This window comes from Myotis myotis, unplaced genomic scaffold, assembly GCF_014108235.1.
Source record: "Myotis myotis isolate mMyoMyo1 unplaced genomic scaffold, mMyoMyo1.p scaffold_m19_p_23, whole genome shotgun sequence".
NCBI classification, from domain to species: domain Eukaryota; kingdom Metazoa; phylum Chordata; class Mammalia; order Chiroptera; family Vespertilionidae; genus Myotis; species Myotis myotis.
In genome coordinates, this window is record NW_023416328.1 from 6,131,751 (window position 1) to 6,146,309 (window position 14,559).

Sequence of the window (14,559 nt, forward strand, 5' to 3'; positions counted from 1 at the left end):
TGCTGGTGACCTCAGGCTTGGGAAGGGTGGGTGAACCCAGGACTGGGGTTGCCATCACCATTATTGGTACAGGAAGAGTGCTAGAGGCTCTCAAACCTCAAGTGCCGTATTTATAATTTCCTCCCGACAATCTCGCTGAGGCAATTCATTTATACCATCTCTGTTTTCTCGCTCATTAATATCTTGCCCTCCCCTTAATCAGCTCTCAAAACAGATTCATCTATTTCACTACTACTCTCTTCAAAGAACAAGCTTTGGGTTTTATTTATGCTTTCTAACATACTTTGGCTTTTATTCTATGAATCTCTGCTTTTATCTCTATTAATATTCTTTCCCCACTTTCTTTGTGTTTATTCCATTTTCCTAATTTCTTAAGAATATTACCTAACACCACCCCTTTTTTGTGAGGAGGGGGTTCTTTCTTCATTAACAATGAAGACACTTAAGGCTATAAATTTTCCTCTAAAAACAGATTTCACTGCACCAGACAGACTTGGGGATTACACTCTCACTAAAGACGGATTTCTGAACACAAGTAAACTTAAGCTTAGGCCTTTAAAAGAGTGATCACAAGTTCAAAATGAATGACATGCATAGCCAACGGGTTAGCACTTGACGGTGTGTCCTGAAGGCTTTTCCTCTCTCCCCCAGCCTCGCGCCTGCGTCCAGGCCTGCACCCCTCTAGCCCCTAACGATCGCCCTGCCTCCTGCTCCTTCTCCACAGCGTGGCTCTGCCATCTTTCTAATTCACATTCATGGTCACGTGGTTCCTCTGCCTAGAACTGGTCCGAGCTTTCTTGCTCCAGGATTGTTTGTAGCATGGCAGGTACGACCTGTCTGAACTCCTGCCCATCTCCAGCCTCAACTACCCTCACGGCCCACACCACCCACCTCAACCCAGCATTCTGCAGCAGAACCACACGGGCCCCAGCAGAACCACACGGGCCCCAGCAGAACCACATGGGCCCCAGCAGAACCACGAGCTCCCCAGCAGAACCACACGGGCCCCAGCAGAACCACGAGCTCCCCAGCAGAACCACACGGGCCCCAGCAGAACCACGGGCTCCCCAGCAGAACCACACACTCCCCAGCAGAACCACGTGCTCCCCAGCAGAACCACGGGGCCAGTGCTCCCTGCGTCCCACCCTGCTGTGCTTCATCCCCTTGCTCTGCAGGCTGTCCGGCCCGCTGTGTCCACGTCTCCGCTGCCACCCCCTGCTCTGCAATGGTCACATCTGGACTTGAGAGCCAGTGGCTTCTGGAAGCTTCCCTGGCACTTCCCCCACCCCCTGGCAAAGTGCCTCTCAGCTCCCACAGCCCCCGGACATCGCTCTTCCCCTTCCCTAACCTCACTGCATTATAATAACCAGGCCTGAGGCCATCACCACCATCATCCTCATCTTGGCCCAAGCCCTGTCTTCCTTCTCCGCCTCCACACGGGCCCCGCCCTGTGCTGTCCGCCACGAGCGCACTCCGGCGCGGTGGCACCCACGGAGTGGACGGCCCCGTTTCACGCCAGCAGGGCCCTACAGCACCACAGGGGGTCCGAGAGGGGCCGGCCTGGGTACCCACTTCAGCAGCTCTCAGGCAGCTGCTGGCCCTTTAAACGCAGGCAGCTCCCACTGGGCACTCTTAGAGCTCACTTCATTCATGAATTAAGTCCCTGACATCCCATATCTGTATGATCAATATGTTTGTTTATCAGCAGCAGCTGCTGTGTTTTAGCGAAGGTGGCGGGCCCCCGCGAGAGGGCCGCTCGGTAACCACAGAGCGGGGCCCGGGACAAGGAGAAGAAAGGCCTCCCGCTGGCCGATGGGAGCTGGGGCTGGTAGGGTTTCATGGTAATGGCCCTTTAATTGAAATCACCGCTTCAGGAGGACTGTGGGGTGGGGAGCTGCGCTGATGGCTGCCGCTCGCCCCCCTTCGAGAGGTCCATTAAGTGGTGGATGGCTCCCAGCAGCACGGGGGGGGGGGGGGGGGGGGCGCTGGGCAGCCCATCAGCATCCGCACGGCTGCGGGGACCGGGCGGCACAGTGGCCTGGAGGGTCGGCGCTCTTGGATGGCAGGCCTGCCGGCTTGGCCTCCCTGGCCGGGCCCCAAACCCGAGCTCGGCCGCTTGTCCCCGCCCGGGGTTCACTCCGCCTCAGTGACTCAGGAGCCCCGGCCGGCCGAGCTGACTTCTGTTTTTCCAGGAGGGAAAACACTCGTCATTTTCCAGCTTGGAGAGCTGGGCGGTGCTGATGATTCAGGATCCCTGCCTCTTGTCCATCCGTGGTGCTGGAGGTCTGGGGAGCAGTCCCCCGGATCACTACTGCATTCATTCATTCATTCATTCATTCACACATTCGGAAAACGTTCAGTGAGCAGCTTCTATGTGCCAGGAGCCACGACGGAGCCACGTGGGCGCCTGGAGGAAGAGCCCTGTGGGCCGAGGAAGAGCAGGTGAAAGACCGAGGCAGGAGCGTGGCTGGCAGTGTCCGGAAATGGCAGAGACCAGTTGTCTGCAGCGAGGCCAAGGGGGGAGGAGGAGGAGGTGAACTAAGTGCAATAAACTGAATGTTTGTGCGCCCAACATTCGTATGTGGAAACCTACCCCCCAATGTGGGGGTATCAGGAGGTGCAGCCTTTGGGGGTGACTAGGCCATGAGCCCAGAGCGCTCGGGAAGGGGTTAGTGCCCTTATGATAGCGCCCCAGAGAGCTCCTCGTCCCTCCCACCGTGGGGGACACAGTGAGAAGATGGCAGTCTCAGGACGGGGACATGGGCGGCCACCAGGCCCGACTCTGCCGGCGCTGTGACCCTGGACTCCAGCCGCAGATGTGAGAAGTGAATTTCGGTTCACACGCCACACGGCCCGAGCGGACTGAGATGGGAGAGGCAGCGAGGGCCCCTGCAGGGCTGGGGGCTTTGGTAAGGCTCTTGGGTTTCACCTTGAGGGGGACGAGGAGCCACCGAAGGGATCAGAGCAAAGGACGGACATCTGACGCTGCACCTGGGTGTGGAATGGGCTTCAGGGGACAAGAGCGGGAGCGGCAGAGCAGTCGGGAAGCCACTGAAGCAAACCGGTGGTGGCTCGGAGCAGGTCCTCCCAGCAGACGCGGGAGACGTGCCTGGGTCTATGCTGAGGGAGGAGCGCACGGGAACGCCTCGTGGATGGCGAGTGAAGGGAAGGGTAGAGTGAAGATGCCACCAAGATGTCTGGCTGAGCGTGGAAGGAGGGGCTGCCTGTGGCTGGGACGGGAGGCGGCTGTGTGAGGAGCAGAGTCTGGGGGGCGAGCGTGACCCTGGACACAGTAGGTCTGAGGAGCCTATCACACGCCCGGGGGCGGCACCGAGACCCAGGTTCCAGGAGCGCCCTGTTGTGCATTCAGCCCTTCACGCTCACGGCTCTTTATTGAGCGCCGACTCCAGTTCAGCGAGTTGCAAAGACATCAAGATGTTTCTGGAGAAAAAATAAACTTGGGCTTGTATTTAGATCAATACCAAGTGGCACGTCCTACTGTCTTAGACTATTAACAGCCATGGCTTCTCCTCTGGCGGCGGCGGCACGCCCTCCACACACACACACACACACACACACACACAGGCCCTGGGAGCACAGACCACAGAAGGCGGGGCCTGTGAGGAGGAAATCTGGGAAGAAGAGAAAGGGAGAAGATGAGGCAGGTGCGCCTTGAGCAGAGGCGAGTGCTCCCAGAGCTCGCTGCTCCTGCCTCCTGTGCCTGAACCCTGGCCCCTGCCACACCCACTCAATCTGCCTCCTCTAAGAGGACTCGCCCAGCAGACACCGCTGTCCAAGGAGGGTGCGTGGCCTCCTTCAAGGACTGCAGGGAGGGGAGATCCATATCGTCTTCGACAACACCCCCCACCCCCTGCCTTTTTCCCCTTTTCCGGCTTAATGACGGCTCTGGCACGAGGGCTCAGCTGGGGCAGGAATCCGCACTCCGAACTCGCAGGCACTGAGGTTCCTGCCAGACAGACCTGGGGAGGCTCTGCTCTTGGACTTGGGCTGGGAGACGAAGCCTTTTTAATTAGAAGTGGTTATTAATGGGAAACGCTGCAAATTAAAACGAGGCCTCCTCCCCCTCCCTCCTTCCTTCCCCACTATATTTATCTCTGATCTCAATTAGAAAGTTCAGCGACTCGCTGCTGCCTCATAGAATTTGTGGAGATGGAAGCTGCCGGGACCCGGGGAGGAGGTGAAGGCAGAGCGGAGGGCGGGCGGAGGCTGCAGGGGAAGCAGGGGGCGCCCAGGGCCCAGGGACGGAGAGTCCACAGCCCCGGGCTCCAAAACAGGTCCCGGAAGTGGCCCAGAAAAGCCGTCCTCAGCCTTTTCCGTTTCCAACGCTGGTGACAAGTGTCTCCGCTCCTCTACAAGGGAACGCCTCGTCACCACACACGGAGGAGACACACTCGGAAAGCGACGGTGTCTGGGGGGAGTCAGCGACCCCTTCAGTCCGGTTTGGCGTATCCATTTTCACGTGAAAAATAACCTTATCTTTCCCAACTGCGAAGATAATGTGCTTGGTCCTTTAAAAACTCACATATTGCAGATGAGGTTACAGCAGAAAAGAATAAAGCACGGATGATCTGGACCCTCGCTGCCTGAAGAGATCGACAGTGTTCCCAGTTTGGGTGAACACCCTGCTTCCTATCCATCTCTGTCGCCCTTCCCCAGTTTTATATCTTGGGGATAATGCTATATATACTCCAATGTCCTGAGGCATGCTTTCCCTCAGCAAAATAGATGGCGCGCTATCTTTCTATAGCAATCCCCATAAATCCCTGTCATAATTCTAATGGCTACACGGCACTCCCTGCTGTGGGGGCGTTACAACCGGTTTCACCGGGCCCAGCGCGGGAGTCATCTCCTGTTTCCAGGGTCCGTTCTTAGAAGCAGCTCTGTGCCTTTTTTTGTTTTGTTTGTTTTGTTTTGTTTTGTTTTGTTTTTACAGAGCTGAGCTGGGGCTGGCCCCCATTGCTCCCTCCGTCCACCTGCGACGGGGGGCTTCCCAGAGTCCAACAGCGCCACCTATGCGCTGGAAGACCCAGAGCAGCAGCCTCCCCTCAGCCGGGCCTTCGGCCTGGTGGCCCGGAGCTGTGGACAGCTGCGTGAGCGGAGAATGTAGGACAACAAGCAGACCTCCCCCCTGGGTTCCCACAGAGGTGGGCCTTCGGGCGGACCATCCCCCGCGCTCAGCATCCTCAGTCTGGTTTGCTTTTCGTATGCTCTCCAGCCATGAGGGGCATTTGGAGGCGTGACCATGATCATTCCATTCCACACCAAAGAAAAAGAGGAAGAATCAGGAGGAGGAGGAGGAGGAGGAGGAGGAGGAGGAGGAGGAGGAGGAGGAGGAGGAGGAGGAGGAGGAGAAGGAGGAGGAGGAAGAAGAGGAGGAGGAGGAGGAGGAGGAGGAGGAGGAGGAGGAGGAGGAGAAGGAGGAGGAGGAGAAGAAGGAGGAGGAGTAGAGGGAGAAGGAGGAGAAGAAGAAGGAGGAGGAGGAGGGAGGAAGAGCAGGAAGAGGAGGAGGAGGAGTAGAGGGAGAAGGAGGAGAAGGAGGAGGAGGAGGAGAAGAAGAAGGAGGAGGAGGAGGGAGGAAGAGCAGGAGGAGGAGGAGGAGGAAGGGGTGGGGAGAAGAGAGAGCTTCCGGAACTGGCCGGCAGGAGTAACTCCTGGGAGGTCCCTCCTGACTGCAGGACAGAGGGCAGGTGCACAGCCTCCCTGAGCTTCCTGCTCCTCATTTGGAAATGACAGTGAGGGTCCCTCCCTGGAGGTTCACCTGAGAACTAGAGGTTCTCCCCACGTGGTCAGTGCAGCGGAAGTGCTCACCATCACTGGCGTGATTAAAGGGCTGATAACACGGTGCTCTCATTCAGGCCTCCTGGGGTCTTCCAGGGACAACGTACCAGACGAGGCCCTGCCCTCCAGCAGCACAGACCTGGCTGTAGCAGCTCTCCCGGGAAGCGGGTCCTGCGAGGCACCGGTGGCCGTGGAGCAGGAAGTCTCCGGGAGGAGGCGGCACAGAGGGCAGCACGGAAGGCTGTGCGCACAGCGGGAGGACTTAGGACGCAGGGGTCAGGACGGGACCCGCCCCGTTCCCACACTGGAATCTCAGCACAAGCTCTGTCTGCCCCACAAGCTCTGTCTGTCTGCCCGGCTCCGGGATGCGTGGGAGCCCCACCCAGGAGGCAGCGTAGATCAGAAACCCTCCGCTTTCTGAACTGTCAGGATGATGAAGTGCGGGCCCCGGAGGGGAAGAGAGATTGTGGGGCTGCAAACAGGGGCTTGACCACAGTGGTGGGTGGCTTTGCTTGTCATCTGTAAAGGCAAGGACTGCCCTGGCTGGTGTGGCTCAGTGGATGGAGCGTCAGCCTGCGGACTGGAGGGTCCCAGGTTCGATTCCGGTCAAGGGCACATGCCCGGGTTGCGGGCCTGACCCCCAGTAGGGGGAGTGCATGAAGCAGCCAATCAATGATTCTCTCTCATCATGGATGTTTCTCTCTCTCTCTCCCTCTCTCTTTCTCTCTGAAATCAATAAAAATAAATTAATTTAAAAAAAAGCAAGGGCTAGTCCAGATGGCCAGATGACCTCCTGGCCACGCCAGCCTCGTGCCCCACACTGTACAGACACGCCGTCCACAGCCTGTGTCTCTGACCCGGGTGAGGCTGACGTACCTCGAGAACCTCAGAGCACAGCCACGGCGGCCCGCGGGGGGCTGAGGACAGAGCAGGGGATGGGGACAGGGCGTCCCCTTCTCTCCATCCGTCCGTGCCACTGAGCCACTGAACCGATCAGACTCTTGCTGCCTCTTCTACAGGCTACCCTAGTGACAGTCTCTCTCTCTCTCTCTCTCTCTCTCTCTCTCCAACAGGCATGCCCTTTCTACCCCCAGCCCCTCCCCCTCCCCACTGCCAGGTTAACCTACTGCAGCTGCTCCCCAGCTCAAAAAACACCCATAGCTCCCCACTGCCGGCAGATGAGGTCTCAATGATAACCCAGAGTGCAAAACTCCCCATTACTGACCCCAACTGTCGCCCTAGCTCTCCCCCCACCCCCACAGACACAGAAATGCCTGAGGTCTCCACGCTAACCCAGCTTTCCCACTCCTGTCTTTGCTCAGATAACGCCCTCTGGCAGCAGCCTGTCTCCTCCAGATCGCCACATGTCCCAATCCCTCCCGTCCTCCAAGGTGACACCTTTGCTGGCCACCCATTCAGAGGGGACTCCTCTCTCCTCTAGCTTCACTGTATCTTTCATGTGGACGTTAGCATTTGAAACCTTTCATAACCATTACTGGTTCCAGAGGAGGAGCCTGTAGATGGCATTCACATTGGTCTGTGCCCCCACCGTAACCATGACTACTAGGTGAGCAATGTTCAGGACACACCCCTGGGTCTTAGGTCACCCTCTGACACTCATCAACTACGTGTCCTCAACTAAGTCAGGATGGGAAGCCTTGGTTTTCTCATCTGTAGAATGGGGCTATGAACACCTTCCCAGGGTTACTTGTCGATCCCCAAGCAAACGAGCAGGATCTTATACTATAGTGATGGCGAACCTCTGACACGCGAACTCATTTTTTTGGTTGATTTTTCTTTGTTAAATGGCATTTAAATATATAAAATAAATATCAAATATATAAATCTTTGTTTTACTATGGTTGCAAATATCAAAAATTTTCTATATGTGACACGGCACCAGAGTTAAGTTAGGGTTTTTCAAAATGCTGACACGCCAAGCTCAAAAGGTTCGCCATCACTGTTCTACTACAAGACAAAATGGGTGACTGAGGGTGCAGAGGCCTCTGGGTAAACTGGGTGGAGAAGGAACAGAAAGAACCAAAGCGGCTGTTCACTGGGCAAAGTTCACTGCCTTCCCCAAGCTGCCTTCCTCACCGGGAACCACGGGAGGCAGGAGGCTTCACTTGGTCTCCCTCTGGGGACCCGTGCCCCTGCCTGCACAGCTGGAAGCCCCGCCCTGGTCCCAGGCCTCTCCCGCTTCCCCTCTGCACCCAGGCCCCGGGCCTCGACTGCCCCCTGCTGGGGGCCGTGGGCTCCCAGACATCCCAGCCCAGGTGCCTGCTCTCCCCACCAAACAGCCCCGACTCTGCAATTACCCCTCGCCTGCTAATTGCTCGCTGCTGCCTCTCCCTCTGTAGGAATATCACTGCCAGCAATTAGCACAAAGATCCTTCCCCACTCTAGTTAAGATCCCAAGCTGCAGTTAAATGCTCCCAGATCCCATTTAAATGATTTCAAATGCAATTCATTCTGGCTCATTAAATAATTCCAGGGCTGGCTTTCGTTGCTTCTACCACCTTAGAAATCTCTCTTTCCAGAAAAGCGGGGGGGGGGGGGGGGGGGGGGATGAGGGAGAGTTGATAAAGGAGGACCCTGCTGGCCTAGGAGAGGGAGGAGGAGGGTGTCTGCTCCGGACTCCAGCGACCCGCCTGGTTTTGCATTTCCCTCCCTCCCTCTGGCTCCCACCCCAGCTCCCCTCAGCTCTCTCCCTCCATCCTTTCCTCTCGGAAATGACTTCACCTGACAGCTATGGATTTAGAGCTTTTTTGCCAATTACTTATGCCCAGTGAGAAAATAGGTTTTTAATGTCTGTCCTTGTTCCGCCCAGCCTGGCTACCTCCCCATGAAGTGAGGCCACAGCCTCTCCCCGGGCAGTCTGTGCGCACTGCCCCAGCTGCCCGGCTGGAGGGCACAGGGTGCGGACAGTTGGAAGGGGCGGGGATGTGGGAGGGAGAGGGAGGCTCAGTTCCCAGGGGCAGCACCTAGCGACAGGCCCCTGGGGGTGGACCAGCCTATGGACTCCACACCTCCCCACTGCCCAGTTCAACCCTCATTCATTCATTCTTCATTAATCACTAAGATTTACTGAGCACTTACTATATGCCAGGCACCAGGTAAGCATTTTACGAGTATTAATTTCCTAAATCCTTGAAACAACCCTGTAAGATAGATGCTGTTCTTAAGGCAGTTTTACAGAGAGGGAAATTAAACCTCCAGAGAAGAGTCATAAATCACCCAAAATCACACGATTAGAAAATGCCTAACTTGGGACTTGAACTCCCTGGACACCCATCCCCAGGCCAGTGCACAGCCTGTGCTTGGTGATCCCCGACCTGTGCAGGGCCTGGCTCCTGGGGAGCCCTGGGCAGACTGGGGCCCTGTCCGTGACAACTCCCATTCCACGTGGGGGACAATACTGACACTGTTTTCCTGTAACACAGTGCGTGGTCCGGTGAGGGCTGTGGAGAGGTTTGGGCAAAGTGCTGGGCGACCTTGGGAGGCAGAGCCATCCATTCTGCCTGGGGAAGAGGAGGCAGCTGCCAGCCAGGTTCTGGAGGCTGAGGAGGGAATCTGATGAAGGAATGAGGGGAAGGGCATTCCTGGGAGAGGAAACAGCACAAACCAAAGCTCAGAGGCTTGAAAGGGCCTGGCATGAATAGGGAGCATCATCCCTGGCAAGTCACAGCTGAGGGTGGCAGGGGACCTGTTGTGTAAATATTGCTCTAGAACCCGGGGCCACTTGCTCTACCCTGAGCACTGCCTGGAGACGTTTATGTCACAGCCGGGTAGGGAGGTGCTACTGGCAGCCAGGGGGAAAGCCAGGGATATTGCCCAACATTCTGTGTTGGGAGGGACACCCCACAACAAGGAATGATTCGGGCAGCAGACTCCTGGTCCAGGGGAGTGATGGTGTCACTCAGAGCAAAGCAAAATCCATCTGGCTGCTGAAATCCGAAAAGAAGTGGCCTTGAGGGGATGGGATCAGACATTCCCCACCGAGAAGGGAGAGTGGGCCGGGCGCAGAGGGTGGGGAGTGCGGGCGTTCTCAAGGAACTGGCCAGTGCGCTGTGGGTCCCTGAGGCGCAGGCAAGGGAAAGGGGCTGAAAAACTAGCTTCAGGTCAGGTCTCCACGAGCCTTAGGCAACCGGGGGTGGTTCAGTGAGGCCCTGGGGAATCCTCAAGGGGCTCTCAGGTCAGGAGACGGGACCGAGATCATTTCTTCTCATCGTGACTCAGGAAGTGCAGGCAGCGCTGGAGGAAGGGGCCCAGGGCGGGGTTCCTGGCAGGAGTTTCTGCAGAGCTGACCTTGACTGTGGCAGCCACAGGAGAGGAGAGGACGGTCCGTGAGACTGCGAGGGCGAGGAGGCCTGGGAATGACGAGGCTCTGGGTACTGACCACATGCATGAGAGGACGGGGTAGCGGAAGAGAGGAGGGTTTGGGAGGAGTCTCCATCTCCGGGGAGCAGGGAGTGATGCAGGCCATGAAAGGGCGGGAGTGGAGGGAGTGCGGAGGACCGCTCCCCACTGACCACGACCCCGGCCTCCGGGGGCAAGATGGCACGTGAGCAGCCCCAGGCCCCTCGCGCAGCTGCAGTCACAGGCGGTGCAAGGGGGGACCCAGGAGGATGCGGCAGGAAGACGCGCTGGAAAGGGCCCGCCCGCATCACCTGGCAGAGGAAAGCAAGGCCCGGGCATCCGGTTGTGCCCGGAGGATACTGACGAATCAGGGGCTGACCCTGTGCCAGGCCCGGTGCTGAGCACCTAACACGAGACGGAGCCACAGCTGAGCCTTGGGTTACCCCCGACAGTTGCCTGGGAGATGCAGAAACCAGGCTCTGTCAGCAGATTTACAATTTAAATGTAACCTGACATTTGAGTTTGTTAAAACAGGCCTGCATGACTTTTGCGAGTAAAGATATAGGAAATGTTTTAAACCGACACTAAGAGTTAGGCGGGATACGTTCGCTATGGTACAGCCACATGTTTGCCGTCGGCGGCTCACCAATGACACGCCAGCAGTGCACTGTGCTTCCCATGGAAGAAACAACTACTGTGTCTTTAAAAAGCAGGGTTTGCTTTTAACGAACCGGCATATAGTAGCAGCTTAGTAAAATGTCCTGAAAGACTCGTTTACTTGATCCCAGCTGGAAGGAAGGGCGCCGACTGGGCCTGGGCCTCGGGTGTGAGGAGGAAACAGCAGGCGTGAGTCTGATGCTGCAGCGTGTGCGCTCAGCTCCAAAATGAATGGATGCGCGGCAGGGAGCGGCCAGAGCCGCCTCAGCCCTGCTGCCCGGGCAGGTCCCCGGCTCTGACAGGGGCCGAGGCCATCCCGGAGTCAGGAAGAGGGACAGCGAGTGGGGACCAAGGAGGGCAGAGCAGGAGAAAGCTACTGTGGCCCCAGAGGGTTGCACTGAGGGACTGCAGGCCTCACTGACTGCCCCAAAGAGCCTGCAGTCTCCGTGCACAGGGACGGCACGTCCTGTCACTCCCGAGGCGGAGGCTGGCTGGGTGACGTATCCCCCCCTCCCCCCCGCCACTCCTGGGAGCATCGCGCCAGCAGGGGTGGGCAAACTTTTTGACTCGAGGGCCACAATGGGTTCTTAAACTGGACCGGAGGGCCGGAACAAAAGCATGGATGGCGTGTTTGTGTGAACTAATATAAATTCAAAGTAAACATCATTACATAAAAGGGTATGGTCTGTTTTTTTTTTTTTTAGTTTTATTCATTTCAAACGGACCGGATCTGGCCCGCAGGATGTAGTTTGCCCACAGCTGTTCTAGTCCATGCAGAAGCCCCAAAGGGCAAGAGGAACTGCACAGGCGCTCCACGCCCCTCCCACCTTCCCAGCCCACGCAAGGCCTGTGCTGAGGGCCAAGTCAAGAGGCAGGGACCTCACCCGCCCTTTCATGGAAGGAACTCAAGGCCTCGGGGCAAAGGGCCTGGAGACACGCAGGAGGGACTATTTGCAATTCCTGCCCTCACACACCAAGCGGGCCCCCCATAAACGAAGGGGGCTCCTTGTGATGGATGGACGCTCTCTCTGAGACTCCAAATGGGGCGCAGGGGGGACCCTGACCCATGAGCTGGAAGCCCTGGGTCTCTTTAATGTTCTTGGTGCTCAACCTGTTGAGCTTCAGCTTCACGGGCACTGACCTCACCCTAACCTTGACCTTAACCCTCTGACACTAGCAATCACCCTTTTCTTCATAAAACTCCTTTTCGAATTTCCAGAACATCATTCTCTGCTTTCTCCTGCCCCCACCCCACTGGGCATAGCTCCAATGAGGCTGTTCTGTTCATCGATTTATAAATGTCACATGAGCAGGGATACCGTTTTTACCTCCCAAAAGCCTTAGGGCAGGGGTCCTCAAACTATGGCCCGCGGGCCACATGCAAATACAAATATTGCATTTGTTCCCGTTTTGTTTTTTTACTTCAAAATAAGATATGTGCAGTGTGCATAGGAATGTGTTCATAGTTTTTTTTAAAAAACTATAGTCCGGCCCTCCAACGGTCTGAGCGACAGTGAACTGGCCCCCTGTTTAAAAAGTTTGAGGACCCCTGCCTTAGAGCATACGATACAATAGCAGGTGCTCAGTAAACGTTTGGTGAATGAATCAATGAATAACTGATGAATGGATGAACTGCTGGTTGTCTTTCTTACCTGTCTGGTGACACTGAGTAAGTCTTGCATCTCCTGTGGGCCTCAGCTTCCTCATCTGCAAAATAAAAATAAGAGCCTAATGTTAATACTGAACGGTGAATGGTGGCCCATTCACATAACTGAAAATAACACAATCAAAAAGTGTTATCGAGACTATGTAATAACACAGAAGACGCATATGATGTTAAAGTGAACGAAGCAGGACAGAAAAATGATACAGGGTGTGTGACTACAACTACATTCTTTTAAAAACACCAATAACTGCACACGCAAACACATTCACACACAGAAGATTGAAAAGACATGTTCCAACATCGGTCCTTGGGTCTTGTGCCCACCGGTGATTTCTCCTTCACTTTATCTCCTGTTTTCCACATTTTCTTTAGAGAATATACATGACTTGTTTTTGTTTTGTTAATCCTCTTCAAGGATATTTTTCCCATTGCTTTTCAGAGAGAGTAGAAGGGAGGGAAGGGGATGGAAAGAGAAACATAGATGTGAGAGAGACACATCGACTGGTTGCCTCCGCACATGCCCGGACTGAGGCGGAAACGAACCTACAGCCCAGGTACGGTGCCTTGACCAGAACTGAACCCTAGGCCCTTTGGTGTGGGGGCCAATGCTATACCACTGAGCTGCACCGGCGAGGGCATTACTTTTTTGATGGAAAATTAAACTTTCTTACAAAAAAGAAAAGAAAAGAGGTTTCTAAGAAAGAAAGGAACCTGCATCCTCCTCACCTGGCCGTGGGCCGAATCCCTGCCAGCCCTCTCAGAGGTGTCATCACGCCCTCCCAGGTGGTCTTATTCCTGCAGAAGCTCGCCCCCTCCCCTGCGTCCAGGCCCTGCTGAGCACGGGGCCTGCCGGGAGGACGCCTGTGCGCAGTGCCTAGTGAACACCCGTGGGAGGAAAGGCAACACCGGCTTGGTCACTCGCCCGGCCACTGAGCTCGGCCCGGGGGAGACGACCCCTTTCTGGAACCTTGTGTGAGAAGGTGCTTCTGGGGCCGGCTCTTCAGCCGCCCATTTCCAAGGCGTCAGCCTGCGCCCCTCCATCCCAGAAAGGGCGTCCCATCCCATCTGGCTTCGCGCTGAGGAGCTGCTAAACCCCAAACCGTTCTAACCCTGGCTGGAGGGGCTCCCAGGAAACCCACACGCTCACCCCCTGCTGGTGGCAACGGGAAGTGGCGCGATCTTCCTGCCCAGCCATTTGGCAAGTCGCAGGTCACCCCGACTTCCACTTGTAAGCATTCATTCGGGAACGTGGCGAGGAAGGAAACTCCAAGAATGTTCCTCAGACACTATTTGTTATATTTAAGGCGTGAAAACCATGTAAATTCTAAACTGGGGTTGATTCAATAAATCACGATAGAATCATCGAATGGGTTGCCATGCAACCATTGAAATAAGAAGGTAGGGGAACAGCTAATTACATGGGAAATGTTTGTGAAACATGGTTAGGTTAAAAAGCAGATTACAAGACAGTCTACACAGAGGGGCCTGTTTCGCAGGGTGTGTAAATGTATCCGAAATGTATCTATAAGCAGAGCAAAGGCACTGAAAGGATAAACAGAAAACTGTGAGTGGTTATTTCTGAGTCCTGAAGTTTCAAAAAGCCTTTCCTGCTTTTGGCTCGAATCTAGGGTGTTTTCTATATTTACCCGCAATTAGTTTGGACTGCTTGTGTAACGTGGGGGATAAATATTTTGAAGAGTTATATTTTGACGATCTTCCCCTTCTCTTGAGCCATCTTATTTCCTAATCTTGTGCCATGATTTACTCGGGCCCAGCTTCTTAAGAAGTTGGACTATGACTGTGCCCAGCTTCGCCCACTCTGAGAGAGCCGGGGAGATTCCCAAAGATCCAGGCATTTCTTCTTCACCGAACATTTTTTTAAAAAAATATTTATTGATTTCTGAGAGGAAGGAAGAGGGAGAGAGAGATAGAAACATCAATGATGAGAGTGAATCATGGACCGGCTACCTCCTGCACATCCCATTGGGAACAGAGCCCAAAACCCGGGCATGGGCCCTGACCCGGAATTGAACCATGACCTCCTGGTTCATAGGTTGACGCTCAACCGCTGAGCCACA

The 14,559-nt window shown here is 55.5% G+C and overlaps 1 pseudogene; it reads left to right on the plus strand.

Moving 5' to 3' along the window:
- Positions 1-7,355: 7,355 nt before the first annotated feature.
- Positions 7,356-14,559, plus strand: part of LOC118679286 — a 40,432-nt pseudogene continuing 33,228 nt past the window's right edge.